Here is a 19017-nt window from a genome sequence, read left to right as displayed (position 1 = left end):
CCTTGCCATCTCTCCTTTTTTTTTATTGTTTGGTTTTTTTTACATCAGGGAAAGGGATAGAAATTCTTAATAAAGTAATTTAAGAAATATTTTTGTGCTTTTTCCCTCCCAACTTTTTTACCTAGGAGGTGGGAAATAGAGGGAAAATAAAGCAGAAAAAATGAACTTTGAATCTCAGAAGTATCTCAAGAACAGATTTTGGTTTTGAGATTCTTGTATGCTACAGTATGCTACAGTAAAACAGAAAATCTGGTAGCCCCAATCATGTTTAGTCATGGACGTTTTGAACCATCTGTGAATAGATAGATGTGGTAGATAGATGTAGACTATATTTTGCCATTCTCTGCTCCTGCAGGGAGTGCATATGTGATCTGTGTGTGTTTTACTTTGTGTATACATGCACAGCCTTATGAAGCAATGCCTTCTTTGCTCTATTTTTGTATATTTCCTTATAATACTTTTAACTGAGTATCTTACCTTGCAGGTAGCATTCTAGCAATGGGAGAAGGGAACCTCAAACTAGCCCATAAGTTACTTTTGTATTTAATGCAAGTTTGAGGTTTAAAATAGCTTTTATAAGGAAAGCAATTATACTTGTGGCAAGTAAAGGAAAAGATCAATGTTGTAAACACCTCACTGAAGAGGGTAAGTGGGCAATTACACACTTAGTGAACTGTCAGTGCCTCTGACTTGTCAGAACAGCCTAAAGATCATTCTAAGAGGAAAACCTGACACCTTTGCAAATTAAACTGTGGCTCAATAGACGAGCACTAGGCTAAGTGTTTGTCTTAGCTGTTGTATTAGTGTAAAAAGAAATGTCTTTGATATACTGCCTTGTTTATTTGACAACAGGGAGTGATTATTTGTTTGTTTTCTGTAATTATAACTGCCAGGAAAACATTCTCTTAATCTAATGTGGTGTTTTCAGTCATTAGTGTGCTCTAAATGGTAAGAAATCTCATACTTACCCATAAAAGGCTCTAATAGGATCCATGACTGTATCTTCAACTTGGTTTCAAGAACTTCAGAAATGTGGCTTTTGGAAACTTTGCAGAGCACAGTTGCTGAAATTTGGATACCCAGACTGAATCCTTAGGTTTCAGTGCTGCACACTGTGCGTCTTTCGGAGTTGTGAGGGACATTCAGCACCTCACAGCATGGAGCTCTAGGAGTGCAAGGACACAGTATGTGACTATAGAGAGCACCTGAAGTGGGAGATGGTGTGTTTGGTTTGTAAAAGCACAATCCTCAGAAGGGAAAATGCAGCAGAATCACAGTCTGCTGCAGCCTTTTGCACGACTGCCTTTTTGAAGGGTGTTATCCTGCCTTGAGCCCAAATGTCCTCTTCCATTAATGAGGAGAAGCTTGCAGCTTCCTGTGACTGTCCTCTTCCAGTCTTGCACAAGAGGGAAAGAAAGCTGGAACATTTTTCTCCTTTTCTGTTCTCTTGCTTATAGCAAGAACCAGGCAGCTTATTCCTCTAGCAGATTAAGATTTACTGCAGCTATGAGGAGTTAGAGATGGGGCTATATATCCTTGTACAAGCAAATAAGGGCTGTGACAATCTTATCCATTGGTATTTTAATCTTTGAAACCATTCTTCTTGCTGTAAAGAAGAATGTGAAAAATTCAAGGTGAGACAGGACCACTAGATTATTTATTCTAACCTGTTGAGTATATTAGTCCATAAATCATCATCAGTTGAACTGAGTTGAAGAGCTTAGCAATAATGTATCCTCCAAACAGGATCTAGTTTTTGTCAAAAGGACTTCTGAAATATAGAATCTGACGACTCCTTTAGTTTATTCCAGGTGTTAATACTCTTCACAGATACAAATTCGAGTCTTCATTTTGTAGTCATTGGTTTCTGTCAGAGCCAACCACAGTACAGTAGACAAAATGTATACTATATGTCTTTCACTGCAAGGTATTTCCCTCAATTTATGAATGAATTTCTGAGATTATTCTATGATTTTATTATCTTCTATGTCCTAAAAAAAAAGGAAAAGAACACAATACTTCAGTGCAAATCACCTAACTGATATTGTACACAAAGGTAAAACAGTTGCTTGGACCCCAGGGTGACCCTTACTGGTCACTTTAGCCCTCTGCCCCAACCGTGGTAAGAGCTCTGCTCAGTTGCTTGTCTGAGTCTCTTCATAATACAGTCCACCACTTTATAGAACTCTGCTGATCTTTGTCATCTACACAGTTTTAGCAGATGTGCTTTTTAGATCTGTGGTAAAGACTCAGTCTGATCCTCGCAAAATCCTTTTAGACAATACCTCTGTTGGAGGCTGGCTTCCCACTGATTTCTACTTTTTAATGTTCCTCCATTAACCAGTTCACTCTTCATATAACATGGGCTTTGTATTGCTGTTTTTTAAAAAATGAGGCTGCTGTACAATACTACAAATGCTTCACAATGGCCATTATATGCGTAGCAACTTTTATAATCTAGTCTTGTGATTTATGAGTGTGTTTAACTAATAGAGGTGAAGCGTGACCAAAATCAAAGTGTCAGTATTACCTTCTTTCTGTGATGAGGAAGTTAATGGGAGTAAACTTATCATGGCTATCATAAAAAATTCAGAATTGCCAAGTGTTTTAACTTGTACGTGAACATTAGTTTCCCAGTGGGAGCTGTGTCCACACATGCACTGTCAGAATTCATCTCACGTTTAAGAGTAGCATTGTATGGCAACAGATGATGGTGTAATAAGGACAGGGCTTTTACTTTGTTACGGATTTCCACATACGTAAAAGTGATAAGGAACAGATTGAGCAGGAAACAATACAAGTCTCTCTCTTAATGGTCTTTAAGATTTGCAGGAGAGAAAGTGAATAAATTCTCATTGAAAATCAAAATGCTGCACTGACAAACACTCTTCCCTAAGGGGGAAGAGAGAGAGAGAGTGAAGTGGCGATATGAGGCATGAAATGGTAGGACTTTGATACCAGTGTAATAAAGATGTTATTACATCTTTAATAATGTAAGATTATTAATGTAATAGAGTAGAACAGGTTCTATAGAGTAGAACAGGTTCTCAGTTTTAATATTATATCAAAGCTTCATTTCTAAATGCTTTACCGATGACAAATACACAAATAATAGATGTTACAAATCAGAGCACTATACATTGTGTCAGTGGTAGGTATAGCAGAACAAATCTATAACAAAGCTATAGACTTTCTAGACTTTAAAAATCTAAGAATTAATTTATCATTAAATTGTGTATTAAACATTTATTAATCCTTTTAAAGTATTTATAATTAGGACATTAATATGAAGCTACTATGCTGTAGCACTGCATGGCTGTGGTAGAAGGCGTATTGATTTAATGAATTATTTATTCTTTCAGTACATACAGTGAACCTGATATGATGGACTTTCTGAAGTGGCAGCATAGTAGTATGATATGATCTTGATACAAAGCACTGATCTAAATTTCCTTTAAATCTGGGGATTTTCAAGTCTAGAGTCAGATACAGATGAGCCTTTGGCAAGCACAGGTGGAACTAAACTGAGTTTTGACATGGCAGCAATGCTGGCAGTCAAGCCCAATTCTTTCCCACAGTGAAGTTGAGAGGGTGGAAAATTATTTTGTATACATCTTCCTGGAGCTATATGTAACTTTTCAGGCTCACTTATAGAGACTCTTTTTGTCCCAGAACAAAAATTGCTTAATCCACGGGCAGACACTGACCTCAGCATAGATGGAAAAGGAGACGTATATGCAGCAGCGGTAGTACTCGATGATGACAAGGCTCCAGTGTATCCCCATTACAGTAAATTTCTGTGTAACGAACATAATCACTACCATTAAAATACAAATAACACCTGTCATCATTTGAGTCCTAAACACCTCTTTAGAAATTTCAAGCATAAATGCTGCTTACTGGCAAGAGTTCAAATGCAGAGACAAATCCTAAAAAGCGGAGGACCTGCCATATTTTGAAGTGCAGGGATCTTTGTTTGCATAGCTTTACCAAAGTAGGAAAAAAGTTAAAACCAAAAGCCTTAGACTGTAGCTAATTTAATGGTAGGGCAGATGCTTTGTACTTTCACAATTGCTCTGTAATGGAGAGGAGATAGGCTTTATCATTAGAATGTGGTAGTTTTCTAAATAGAAAATAGCACCAGTAATGACCACTCAGCACCAACCCAACTAATGCGGTGCGCTGCAATTGCATGCCTGTTTGCTGTATCATCTCTTCCTCTTTATCTCAGCTGTCTGTGCGTATTCTGGAGATATCACAGTCTGTCCTTCCCTGCTGTTTTGACTGGTTCCCTGTCCCATCTAGCCAATTTAATAATGGAAAGAGGATGCTGTGTGTTTCCAAGACCTGTGGTCCTAATAAAGAGAATGGGAGAAGCAGCTACAGCAGGCAGGCTTCTTGGCCACAAAAAAAGAGATGTCTAAGAGATGTTTTTATAATTCTTGGTCCCTGTAGTGATAAATGAAGTCCTGATGCCCTGATCTTTTGTAGAGCAGACTGTCCTATGAAACAGCTGGTCAAAATGGAGCTTGCCAGAAGAATACAACTACGGAATTTTTGTGCTATGGCTATCATAAAATGCTCCCTCCTGGTCCTAGGTCCTGTAAGAGCTGACAGATTGAAACATCCTTCATTGCACTGAAAGGAGCAGCAGGGGGGAGGAGGCACCTTTGCCCTGCCAGGTTACCAGTGCCAACCTTCTTGTATAGGTCTGACTGTGTGCAAACAAGGTTGACAGTGATATTACCTAAAGGGAAACGCAGTACATGCTGCAGAGCCTTTTCTTAGTCAAAAGAGACAACTTCCCAGTGTGAGATTTTGTAGAATCTCTTTATAAAGCTGCACACGAATGAACGCTATTGAATGTGTTTAACGCTCCTACTTTTTCTGTGTGAATTTGAACAAAAAGAGAGTAAAATCTCCCCTATTAAAAGATAAGAAAAAACCTCCAGGAAGCCATTTGCTGCTGCTGTAATAAACATTCCTTATTAACACTACTTTGTGAACTAAGAACAAAGCTATTTTGCTGGTAGGACAGACCTGCTGTGTGTGGCTCTGAAGCACATTAGTGACATGCTGCAGCAAGTATTGATATTCAGCAAGAAAGTCTTTGCTACTCCTTCAAATTTACCCTTGTTAGGAATAGAAATAATCACTTTTTATATGATTTGTTTGAAGGTGCTGAGTGAGTTATTTGGCCTATTAAGAGCACTACAGTGTTTTATTGCCTGTCCACTCCAAGACCACCTTATGGCCCCAAGCAGTTTTCTTTAATATCTTTGTAGCAGCCCAGTGAGGGTATGATATACTTAATAGAACTGCTCAATAGCTAACATACGAGTGGTAAGGGCATCATGAACAATCAATCAAGCCTATTTATAAAGGACTTCATCTCTTTATGTGGATCCTTTTACTGCTATGTGAGTTCACCTGAGTTTGCGTTAGTCCCCACTGAGCCCCTCCTTTAGATCTGGAAAATGCGTTCATTTGATGCTGGAGACTCAGGAGGTGAGAACGTGCTCTCTGAGTCTCTGTTGGCAGTTAACACTGGGTTCTTCTGTAATTTATCTGGAAAATGTCAACAAAATAGCTCTCTTACTGGAACTTACGTTGCAGCAATATTGACTATGTAATGGATAAATCAAGTAGTGGGCTGTATTTAATCTCCAAATCAGACAAGCAGTTTTGTGAGCCGGGGAATGAAGGAAACCTGGTTTCTTGTGGATGCATTATCTGTGAGGGGGTATAGGCTATGTCTCAGATGTCTAATAAAAAAGGGAACCCATGCTACCTTCTTCCTCACAACTAGGACCCTAATGATTTTTTTCTTTGGCAGCCCCTCCTCATGTGGTGATGAACATGGAGGTTTGCACTACCCTATCAGTTTTGATCAGAACTGGTCTACAAAATTCGGGTGGGGAGGGAAATGAACACACACAGATATATATTCATGGGAAGTGTGAGTATTAGTTACCTGTAAATTCATTTAGCTCTAAAAGAATCTGTCTCATTCAGCTAAAAAGTTGTAATGCCATGAGAGAATGCAAGTCGCTGGTCAGGGATCCAGTCTTTCAGAAGTAAAGCCTATTGGATACTATCTGTTCAATTAAACCATTGAGCACTCCAGTTCTTTAATGAAGATGGAATTCTTATCTTGGAAGGTGCCTCTTCTGTTTCTGTTGCCTGAGATGCCTCATGTACCTTTCTATATCTCTTTTTGAGAAACAGAGAAGCATTGGTATCTATGTGCTTTTTAATCTACTCTGACAAGAACCACTCTTGTTTCATATGGGATGTGCTTGTTCATGTGGGATTTTGCTTCCTTGGTCCTAGTTATTAGGTAAAAAACATCACAAGATCTGGTACGGAATTAGGTGATTTTTCTTCTCTCCATGCCTAACATTTCTTGATTTAAATATCCATCAAATTCCTTATTCAGCCAGTCCTGGCTTGAGTCTGGCGTCACAGTCACTGTAAGGCACTGCAGTAAGCTTTTATCAATTACATATCAAAAAAATAACAGACACACATGATCTCACTTTCATTTCTCTGAGTGACACGTAGTGATTCTATGGCATATGTGAGCATGATAAAATAGGGGTTTTTGGTTGGGATGCCTTGAATCTACCTCACAAATTCTTGTATCTAGGGGAATCGCTTTTGTGACCTTATCTCACTGTTTCACTGACCTGAAACACAGTTTCCTCCTCGATGTTTGTATCAACATTACATACCTTTTTCTCAGAATAATGTTGCCAACAGAGATCTGTGTTACAGGAACAGTAAGAGCTTTGATAGGATTCAGCTTTTTTTGAAAGAATTCTAGCAAATTATTATAGGAAGAGTAATCAATAAGTTAACTTTTCTTTCATGAACCAACCCTTGACACAGAAGATGATAACTGATCTTGAAAATCATGTGTTACCTTTCAAGGATCATTATGTGAAAGTCTTAGAGTATATTAAAAAGACCCTCAGTTTAATGGCACGCTAACAATTATTAGTTATTTGTGTGTAAAAATACTTATAATACCTTGTTTATATTGTTCAAAGTTAATAAGATAATGTATGTCAGTTTAGGGGAAAATGAAGTAGCCTATCTTAAGACCCTTTTAATTAATGAGTGGGAAAAAAGCATATAGTCTCTTCTATAGCGTATATGACGAATTATTAAGACAAAAAATGAAGATGCATCATACATGCATACATGAGGATATCAGGAAACTTGCTTGGGGGACCAGCTTGCACATATACAAAAGGTGCTGAGGCAGAGGCCTATGCAATGAACTGTCCTCTCCCTGCCCAGGCTTGCTACATGCCTTTAGGAAGCCTGTGAGGAGAGGAGGTGAGAATGAGCTACGGCTCAAATCTCAATGACTGTTTGCAGGTGGTTTTTATAGACAAGCATTGTGGTCCCATCAAAGATAATAAGAACTTTTCCATTGATTTCTTTGGGAAGTCAGGTCCTATTTGTTTTCAGTTTTTTGTGAAATACAGCTTTGGTCTGGGTTCTGAAGTCCAATTTTTTCCTTGGCTTCACTGTCAGCAGGGTCTAAAAAGGTGTTGGTATGGGAAGTTTTGCTGGATTTGCCCTTCTATGTTCTTTCTAGAAGATACAAGATCACATTGCCATCACTTACGATGTGTTTGATTTCCACTTTTTTATGCCTACCTCATCATTGTAAGTCAGGAGCTGCATAATCTCGGTGCTCTGGAGTTGGTTTTAGTAGTTGCTAGCTGACAACTCAAGAAAAAAGGGCTGTAATACTCCATTGCCACTCAACAGAAATGTAGTAATTCTATCACATAAGTTGTGTTGTGAATTGGTTAAAACCCCGTTATTTAACTTTATCCAACCCTGGGTTTAATGCAGCCAAGAATGGTGCTGGAGGTTGGGGAAGGGTCCTCCATCCCCAGGTATGTATCTTGGTCATGGAGCGATGGAGACCATGGGGACCACAGGGCTGCGTGAGTCTGGGGCAGAGACACCCCCAGGCTGGGGCTTCAGGCAGCCCGAGGGGGCAGGTACCGGCCTGCAGGGACACTCTGGGCAAAGCCACCACTGCCGGCAATGGCATGGTGACATGCTGTGACGGCAGACCCCAGGGCAGCCTCTGGCATGGCAGCATCCCTTCCGCAGCGACCCTCCGTGCTGCAGCCCCCTCTAACCCCGTGTGCTGCTCCCTGGCCATGGGGCCGTTGCTCTGTCCGGGCAGAGCCCAGCTCATGGCCCTTGTGCCAAAATCAGCCAGAAAATTGGGTTCACATCTCCAGCATGGTGTGGGGGGCAGATCAAGGCCCCCCTGGACTGTGGGCTTGTTTCTATACTGATAACACTGGGTCTGTTTTGGCTTCATATAGGGCTACTGACTTCTATAAAGGTACTCCTGATCTTAGTCTTCCAGCAATACATAGTTATGGCCTTCACCTTAAACAGCCTTTCAGCGGGGCTTTTTACCTCCATATGAGGGCTAACAGCCTTCTTGGATGTTGGTGGAAGTGAATCAGAACGAGCAGTCTCAGGAGAAATATGCCCAGATTACCAGCAGCACAGCAACACGCAGCTATATAAGCTTTTCTCTACTGTCTTGCTTGTCTCTGCCAACTGTGGGCAGTCCTGTTCAGCCTCATACCTCTCAGAAAAGCATATATGTATTTTGCAGGCATAAGTAGAGCTGTTCTGCTTCCTGGATGTGTGGTCATGCCACCTAGCAACACTGAAACGAATGCATCTCATATGGCTCTCTCCAAGCTGTATTTAAACTTAACTGCGTTAACAAGAATAGTCTGAAATTTAATACATATGCAAAACTGCCAGAACTGTACTGAAACTTATTTCTATAGCGTTCTCCTTCCTGACTTCATTTATGACTTGTCTAAAAGGCATGTCAACATGGCACAAACTACGCAAGAAGCTGGTCTTGCAGAGCTTGGTTCTATTGTGACTGAACTTTCATTAATTTCTAAGACAGCTAATTTTAAAGCTAGCTGAGTATTTAAACTTAGAGCAGCTACTAGCCAATACCCATTGCAGTATAGACAACTTGTTCAGATATGAGGGATGCTGTGACTGTCAAACATTGAAGTACTTGTTGATGGATGACTCCAAGTAATAGTGAAATAAAATTGAAATCCTAAAAGCTCAGACCTTTTTCTGTTCAACATTTGCACAGTTTGTTTACAGTTGCCTTTTGCACTCAAGTGTAGTTCAATGAGTCCTAACTTATGAAAAAAATAGTTGCAGCTATTTCTAGTTCTCTCTGTTTATTTGCAGTTCTCTCTTCTGATCTGCAATTATTAGTAGAGGAATTTTCTACAGTAAAGGAGTTGTAATGGAGAGAAAGTTCCTCTACTCATCAACAAACATTTCCTCTGACTGATTTTCTTAAGTGTATTTGTCTATTAGAACAGATGGAAAAGGCTGGGGATGAGTTTATATTTACTAGAAATGCCTTTGGGTCATTCTGGCTTATAAGACTTTCACTCTTACCTTTTGTAAAACTTACTATACCTCTGCATGGACAATGTCACAAACCATCCCTGTACAAAGCCTAAACACTGTGGGAGAGCTTCTGTGAGGTTTGGCTTTAAAAAAATGTTCTTGTGAACATATTTCTCTGTTTCTGAGTCTTCCCAAGTAACTAAAATATGCTGCAGATAATGAAAACAAGGAGTCCTTATGACAAAAATCAAATCTTGAAGTTAAAACAAAAAAATCCCGTGGCGCTGTTAGATATAAGGACCAACCTGGGAACCTTCTATGGTGAGATAGATAACTAGCTTGGTGGATGAGGGGAGAGCAGTGGATGTTCTTTGTCTCAATTTTAGTAAGGCTTTCAACACTGTCTCCCATAACATCCTCATACACAAGCTGATGAAATATGGACTAGATAAGTGGACGGTAAGGTGGATTGGAAAAAGGGTGAACTGCCAGACATAGAAGGTTGTGATCAGAGGCACAAAGTCTAGCTGGAGGCTTGTTACTAGTGGAGTACCCCAAGGGTCAATACTGGGTCCAATAGTATTTAACCTCTTCGTTGATGACCTGGACGGAGTGCACCCTCAGCAAGTTTGCTGATGATACAAAATTGGGAGGAGTGGCCAGTACAGCAAATGGGCACATTGCCATTCAGAGAGACCTTGACAGGCTGGAGCAATGGGCCGACACCAGCTTCATGCAGTTCAGTAAAGGCAAATGCAAAGTTCTGCACCTGGAGAGGAATAATCCCATGCACCAGTACAGGCTGGGGGCCAACTGGCTGGAAATCAGGTTTACAGAGAAGGACCTGCAGGTCTCGGTGGACGACAAACTGAACATAAGCCAGCAATGTGCACTTGCAGCAAAGAAAGCCAACAGTGTCCTGGGCTGCGTTACGAAGAGAGTTGCCAGCAGGTTGAGGGAGGTGATCCTTCCTCTCTGCTCAGCACTGGTGAGGCCACATTTGGAGTACTGCATCCAGTTCTGTGCTCCCCAGCGTAAGAAAGACACAGAGTTATTGGAGTGAGCGCAGTGCAGGGCCACAAGGATGATCAAAGGAATGGCTTGTCTCTCATATGGTGAGAGGCTGACAGAGCTCGGATTATTTAGCTCAGGGAAGAGAAGACTCGGGGCAGGGAAATTTTATCACTGCTTACAAATGTCTGATGGAAGGATGTAATGAAGACAGAGCATGACTCTTCTCAGTGATGTCCAGTGACAGGACAAGATGCAACAAACACAAGTTGAAACACAGGAAATTCTTTCAGAATGTAAGAAAAAACTTCTACTGTGAGGGTGGTTGAACACTGGCCCAGGTTGCATGGAGAGGTTGTGGAGTCTCCATCCTTCGAGATATTCAAAACCCAATTGCACAAAAACCCAGGGCAACCTACCCTAGGTGATTCTGCTTTGAGCAGGGGGTTGGACTAGGCGATCTCCAGAGGTCCCTTCCAACCTCAACCATTCTGCAACTCTGTATGCACCAAGTCCCTGAAGTAAGGCAATATTGGCCACTCACCCTCCAAGGCAATGTCTTCCAGCCAGTTGCAGCTTTCATGCATCAGTTTTATAAATGGAGGTGTTAGCACCTATTATTTGTAGAGTTTTTGGACATTTCCCATTATCAGATCCTGTCTTCAGCTTCTCATGGTTTGCTAAATTTTAGCTTATACCTGCTGCCCTACTGCATAAAAAGAATAGTTAATGTTCTGTGAATACATCTTTAATGTTGCTGCTCGGTCTTATGGGGCTCTCCAGTGAGATCTTGGCTTGAGAATGAGACTGCCTCTTTCATCTCATCTAGCAGGACTGAATAACGACACGGTTTCAAAAGGTAGAGGGAGAAATTCCCCTTTTTTTAGGAAGACACTGGCCTGCCGAAGTGGCATGCTCCTGTGGGTCCTCCCTTTCTTTCCCTCATCTCTGCTCTGGATTCTCATCCAAGATTTCACTCTTCTCCTTCCCTCTTTTATTTTTCTACCAGACACACAACATTCCTGACTGATGAATAACAGAAAACAGCCTACAATGCTTGTGAATACCTTGTGAGTGAGAAGACTTAAATATGACTGAAATCGTAAAATTGCATACAGAGAAATCAATATATTCTATTCGTTTGTATTTTTATTCCACACATTATGAATCAGAATATCTACTTGAGCAACACGTTTAATGATTTAGTACTTTATTATGGTCAGACGGGTAATGGTTCCAATGGTTAGCACATTGTCTGAAAAACCAGGCTACAGGAAAGAAACTTGACTGACAATTCTCTGTAATTGTCTCAGATGATACAATGGTGTTCTAAAGAATCACAGACTTTTACCTGTGGCTTTATTCTGCAGCAAGAAAGAGACAATAAATGAAATAGTTTTAATGAAATCAAGCAAGCTTGCATTTCACTTGGTATCTGCCTGGACTCAAAGGTAATGCAAAGCACCCTATATCTGAATGTACTATAGACTATTCAGGATGAAATGTGATTTACTCTTATTAGGCTGCAATAAGCAGTTCTTTAAACTAGTATGAAGACAACATGGTTGGTGCTCTCAAAAGAGCAAGTACTTGTCCCATAACAAGTACTGTAACTGGCTTCTACAATTTAAACTACAAAATACAACAAAGGTGTCTTTTCTCTTTAATTAAAGTTTGAACAGAAGGATAAGCTGGCTGGCAGGGCCTGTTCTTGTCCCAGTTTAACTAAAGTATCCTATTAGCAGGTACTGTTGGAGAGTTCAGTAACTAAAAAGGACACTGAGATATTTTTCTAACTTTCTGAAGAAATGTTCTAAAAATAAGAATGTATTCACTGTCTTTCTGCCTCTTTAATTTCAAATGCATCAAAGAGCTGGGAGTTCATATCTACATCTGTTGGCTTCAAAGGCAAAGTTTTGGTACAGAACACAGATGATGAACAGAATTAAGAACTGATTTCTCCTTGAAAGACTGTGTAGCCCACCAGTCCATCTTTCAACTAGGATTAATTCTCCCCATACTTTTTAACACATTGCTTGTCTTGGGAATACTTGTTCCGAAAGAGGATAGAACAGGACAACCTCATTAGCTGATGACCATAAGACATCAGATAAATCTTGTCTACCTTTGTCTGTGCTGATAGATATAGCAAAAGTTCCTCTGGATAGAATTCTGTCATGAAAGAGTCTTTGTTTTGAGTACCCAGAGAGCTGAGCAAATCTGTAACTATGTGTAGGTGTTTGAGGAAAGCACAGTTTGAGTGTCTGACAGACTGTCTCACTGCGATGCCGTGAGTTGCAATTGGCTTTGCTTTTTATTGATCAAGGCCAGCATCTCGCTCAAAATGTCAAGGGCCAATTTTCCCCTAGGATTTATCATTGCCATTCCCACTCCCTTCTACAGAGGCTTCCATTTGCACTGTCTTCTAATCAGATTCCTCTATCCCTGTGGTCCCTGAACAGCTTTAGTGTTAAAGTCTATGCTAGAAACAATGGAAAAGCACCCATTGAAAGTATGATCCCAATACTACGATGCCCTATTCCGAACAGAGAAATAACTTACCAAGGCATAGAAGAACATTCAGTCAGCAGATGCTTCTGGTGGCTAAAGATGTAATCCTGATCAAAATTTGTTTGCAGTTGTCCTTTTACTGGAATTTATCACCTCTTTTGACCTATCAGCAGAAGGGAATTTCCAAGTCTTCCTTGCCTGATTCAGTGCAAACTTCACCAGCTTAATTTAAACTGTTGGGAGAGATTATTTGAGTTAAGCTGTGATACTTGCATGGCTTAAGTTGCTGCAACCATTTGCTGATCAAATGTCTGCCTGCATCTAAACTGAGTGATGCTTGGGAAGATGAGTTGTGCCAATCACAAACTCTTCAAGGCGCTCTGGGCTTAAATAACAAAGTTAGCCCTCCAACCATCCTGAAAATGTATTTATTTTGCAAGAAACTGCAGCTTGAACTCTGTTCATCTCTTCATCTTAAATATAGCATTCCATTCCAGAATGTTGAAAAATTGCTTTCTTGAATGTAGTTCGGGTGAGAGCAAAATGTCACATAGGAAACGGACTGAGAGGAGAAAGGGAGTCTTTTTATTCTACATGATCTCTTTAAAATAAAAAGAATTTTTTAAAAAGAGTCTTTTTGAGGAAGTTTGGAGACATTCAGTGCTTCAAGCACTATAACTAGAGAAAGAACAATTATATGTCATTGAAAATATTTTTTCCTATCTCTAAACACATTTCTGCACATTATTATTATTGAGATATTGAAATTAAGACCTCTCTAAATTAAGAGCTTATGGAAAAGTGTTTAGCCCAGCTGAATTTCTGTTATAATATTTAAGCCAAGAATTGTCAAAAATAGGAGCATGCAGTTGGATAAATTCTATCAGTGTTGAGCATCCAGTAGTTTCCATGGAAGAAAATGGAAGCAGGCACTTGCTCATAGTTTTGACAATCACTTATGCGTATGTCTGAGCTGGGAACAAGCATTGCATAAAAACGTCATGCTTTTTAGAGTCTTGATCTAACTGTTGAAGTCCTGTTCTTGCCCCTTATTTTGTGGATGTCTCCATAAACTGTCTCGAGCTTTTCCCAGCAGATATTTCCTCAAAGACATAATCTGTGTTGGTCTTACATAATCACTAGTAACCCATGTAAATGTGTGCATAAAGTCCAACTGAAATCTGTATTCAAAATGTGAGTGTACATGACAGAAGGAAACCAACACAATAACATATTGCTGGCTGTTGATTCTGACACTCTTCCCACACAATGATTTAGTGAGAAGAGCTACCTTGTTAAGACTGTGTCACTATCAATCTGGCCACACTTTGGAAAAGCAAGTAACCAATCCTAAAGGGTCTATGGTAGAGTCATTTATCATCTCTAAAGCAAGCAAATGTCATGACAAGAGGTGTAGAACTTCCCAGTAAATTAAAAAGAACAAACATGCATCTCAGTATACAATATAGTGCAAACCCCAAGAGAGGGAGGAATCATTCTCACCAGTGCTGACGGTGCTTGGAAGGATAAGGAAAATTTTGAAACTTTGGCAGTAGTCATTTTTATCCAATATTATTGATTGGTCACACAGCAAAGGCCAAGAGTCTCTGTGGTTTAAGAAAACACAAAAAAATTAATCTATGTTGGCTGAAACCCAGCCTTATCAGATGTTAATTGAAGTTGTTTTGTCTATTTCAAGCACAAAATTTAAAGTCATATGGCTTGCAATCTTTGGAAAATAAAGATAGCTAGAAAAAGCAGTTCAGTTCCATGGAAACAGAGAAATCCACATATTTTGTTTCATCCTATTATAGAATGAAATGAAAAATTTTCAAAACATTTCTCTCTCCTTCTGTGTTTTTCTGAGACTCCACATATGCAGTAGTCCCGGTGATTTGGGCCGATAATCAGTGTGGACAATTCATGTTCTCCCAGGTTCAGCAAGTGCTCTGCAAACAAGACTACCCAGGCTATCCTCCTTTCTTGGGAAGGGGGAGGGTGAGTTGAGGCTGCGCAGCCATCACTCAGCCAAATTCCTCAAGCCTGCAGTATGCCGTGTGTAGCATGGTGGTCAGAGGTCCTGCATTGTGGAAGGAAGACTACTGTTGAACAGAAATCCTACCACGGACCAGAGAAACCATCCTAACAACACTATCAGTGGCACTAGCACGTCTCTCTAGAGCTTTTCTGTTTCAAAAGGTAAATGTGTCAGGGGCATTTTTGGTTTTTGACTTGATGGAGAATTATGCTGTAGCTTAAATTTTTCTCTCACTTATATGTCTTAGTAGTCCTGAATGATAAAAAATGGAAACTAGAAGTAGCACCCTGTACTTGCCTATGCCTTCCATATGCTGAAGAAGTTACAATCACTTCTCATCCTGTGTTTAAAAAGAGAAAGTTTAGAGGATGATCTGTGCAGCTCCAGAATGCAAGTTTGGCTGAGTGCACGTGCATCTCCAAAGTGTCTTTGCAAGGATGAGGTCAATGCCGGTTAGGAAAACCGGAGTGAGACTTATGATCACCACTGTTAAGGACTTCATTTATTCTAGTGCTGTGACATATTTCTATCACTCATTTGTCATAGCCATTGCCAGCTTCAGAAGCAAAGTGTAATACAACTGTTTATGTTATTGGATGCAACTTTCTTTTACAAAGGAGGAGGCTTGTATAAAACAGAAAAAACTCTTGAGGGCAAAGTGTAGGCCTATGGAATAACAATCACTGTGTCTTTGGTGAAACCAGCATTAGACATAGGTTTCACCAGATGACAGTTCTGCCAGCTCTTTAGGTATGAGTCAGTCTGTCTTTGTGTAAGACTCTATCTGCAACTTGTAATAGTGATAATGTCTTGCTGTCTTCTGTATGAAATACCCATCTTTTCAATGTTACAATTACACAAATTGGGTCAAACTGCTTTTATTTCCTTTACTGTGCCTGCTTCATACTCCCTTGACCATACACCTGTTTTTAATGGTCTGGTTATAGCGTCATACGAAGAGTTGTCATGGGAAACAGATGTTAAAATGAATTGTCAGTGGTTAATCCATTTCTTATGATGATTAAACTGCTGGTGACACTGAAACCAAGACTGAAGGGTGTGATATTGAGAAGTGGCATATCCTTCACTGTCTCTGTTAATGACCTAAATCCTGATCTGATACCACACTTGATTTAGGAAATGCTTAGCAGAAATTTCAGACAACATCTCACCAAATCACAGAATGATTGAGGATGAAAGGGACCTCTAAAGGTCATCTGGTCCAACCCCACTGCTCCAGTAGGGCCACTGAGAGCCAGTTGCTAAGGACCATGTCCAGACTGGCTTATGAATGTCTCTAAGGATGGAGATTCCACCATCTCTCTGGACAACCCGTGCCAGTGCTCAGTCACCCTCACAGTGAAAAAGTGTTTCCTGGTGTTCAGGGGGAACCTCCTGTGTTTCAGTTTGGGCCCCTTTCCTCTTGTCCTGTCACTGAGCCCCACTGAAAAGAGCCTGGCTCTGTCTTCTTTGCACCCTCCCTTCATGTATTTATACACACTGATAAGATCCCCCTGAGTCTTCTCGTCTCCTGGCTGAACAGTCCCAGCTGTCTGAGCTTTTCTTCATAGGAGAGATGCTCCAGTCTCCCTTAATCCTTAATCTCGTTTAATAACAATGGCCTTTTGCTGGACTCTCTCTTCTTTATCATAATTGGTTTCAGAAATGGTTCAGGTTGTCTTATAAATATAAAACATAATCTGCCCTAAAATTAAAAATGAAAGCTCTAAGAGAGCAATTGTACATTTTGATTTTTCTGTGTCACAATGTGTAGTTCATTAGCATTTGCATTCCTGTTGAGGCAGGATGATGAAAAACCTATAAAGCACTATAAAAAAACCAGTATAACTAAGTCAAAATACCCTTCTTCAGAGTGGCTACCTTATATTTTGAAATGCTTCAACAGAGGCAAGGTCTTACCAGAGCAAGAACACTATGTGAATAAATGTTGAGAAATCCTCATGTCATTTGCTAGCCCAAGAAAGTCTCTAAGAAGAACAAAACTAAAATGTTGAGCAGAAGCATAGCTGCCATACTGTTTGATATCATCAGCCCTCACCTGATTTGTCTTAGTAATGCTTTGGCTATTGACGAAAAAATTGTTGTATCTGTTTCCTATTATTCCAGTGGCTCTGGGAAAAAAAGCACCATAGCTCAGGGAATCACCTCGGTTCAAAGGTGGAGCCCAATCTCAGGAAGGAAAGAATTAAGATGTGGGGAATGACAAATTTCTATCTTTCAAATTTGGGAAAAAAGCTGTAAATAATGCTTATGGAGTGCTGAGGAAATGTCTGAATTTGGTTTATTTTTAGTGTGAGTGCTACAGGACTACATAGTGGCTAGGTAGAAATGGGGAAATTAGAAACTGGTTTTGGTTGAACAACGAAAAAGGTGGCTATCATGGACATCTGATGAGCTGGTGACAGGGAAATGCATATAGGATGGATTTAGGAGACAGAGTGCAGAGGAAATGGAAAAAAAACCCCACTGGACTTAAGGTCATAGATAAGGCACTAATTTGAGGCTACAGGGATTTCTGTGCATATTCAACTATAATATGTGCAGGAGTTCAGAAGAGCTTGACATGCAGAAAGATGATATATTCTTACTGGGGGTTGAGAGATCAATTACACACAGAGAAAATGCTTAATTCGGAGTGAAAATAAACTGATGAAGTGCTACTCATAACTTGACATAGTCCTGTGTGGTGTTGCATGTGAAAGGGTCTATTTTAATCCAATTTGCTGAGGTTATTTGTGTCAAAGGTAATTGCTTTATTTACGCCAGTGAAGCATTTATAGAACCAGCTGCTTGGATTATGTTTTAACGCTAAGTGGGAAGTATGAAGACACTCCTATTTACAGACTCAAGGTTTATAATCTATTAAGGTCAATACAAGTTGCAGTGACCTTAGCTGTTCTCAAGATTGGGTCTTTACCCATTAGATTCAAACAGTCAGCATATTTGCTTAAATTCTGCCTCAGTGCAGGTGTTTATACTAGATCATACTTAAAGGTTGTTCCAGTGCGGCATTTCTGGGAAAACTTATCTTTCCTAAAGGAATGAATTGCATAAAGGATAAGAGTGACAGGCTGAGTCACATCTTTTCATAGAATGTCCTTTCCTAAAATTTGCAGAAAGAGAAAGAAAAAAACAAAGGAGAGTAGAAATAAAATAATGGTCCTAAGGGACATGCTAAAAATGTTAAAATGCAGTCACTCCTCATGTAAGCACAGTAAGAATGGCGGCTTGTTGCTAATATTCTGTTCACTCTGGGATTAAATCAGAGCAAGTGTGAAGTTATACTAATATGAGCATGGAGTCAGAATCCAGCCCTTTTTTTTTTTTTTCATAATTTCAGTGTACAATAAAACATAGTTCAAACTAAACACTTCTACTTCCCTATCCTTTGCAAGACTACAAATGTGTCAGGCAAAGTTCTAAGTGTCTAATTTATTTTCTGGATCATTAGTAGAGAGGCTGACAAAGTAGATGCACTAGACTGGCTATGAAGTGTCAGCCAAGTTTCTAGGGCTACCCTGTGCTACCTGACATACATATTGCTGTTGTTCTGGGCCACATGAGTTGCACAACTTTCCTGTTTTATTTATGCGATACTATTTTCTTTAAAGTCCAAGTGACCTCAAAGTTGTGTCACTCTTTTGCATGGGAATGATATACCTTGCAAATGAGGTCTTTTAAAGTGCTGAAGAGCTGTATTACTAAGGCTTAAAAGTTATGATTGTTAAAATACTAGAAATGAATTCTTATGGCTCAGAGGACAACCAGAGCATCACATCAGCCAGGGAAAATTACCACTCATCGTAGCCAATTGTTTAAGACTGAAAATGTGAGAAGAGTAGTTAGACCAATGCTGCCTCTTTCTTAGTCATAATTTTCTGTTCAGTACGGGATTTTAAATAGTTTCATACATACTTGAAAAGCTTGTATCCACAAGCATTAAAGTATTCTTTATGTTTGCTCCTTGCAACATATTTCCTTGTACTTTAAGATTG

Source organism: Calonectris borealis, chromosome 2, assembly GCF_964195595.1.
Source record: "Calonectris borealis chromosome 2, bCalBor7.hap1.2, whole genome shotgun sequence".
NCBI classification, from domain to species: Eukaryota; Metazoa; Chordata; class Aves; order Procellariiformes; family Procellariidae; genus Calonectris; species Calonectris borealis.
The sequence above is the reverse complement of the archived record's forward strand: the minus strand, read 5'-3'. Positions refer to the sequence as shown.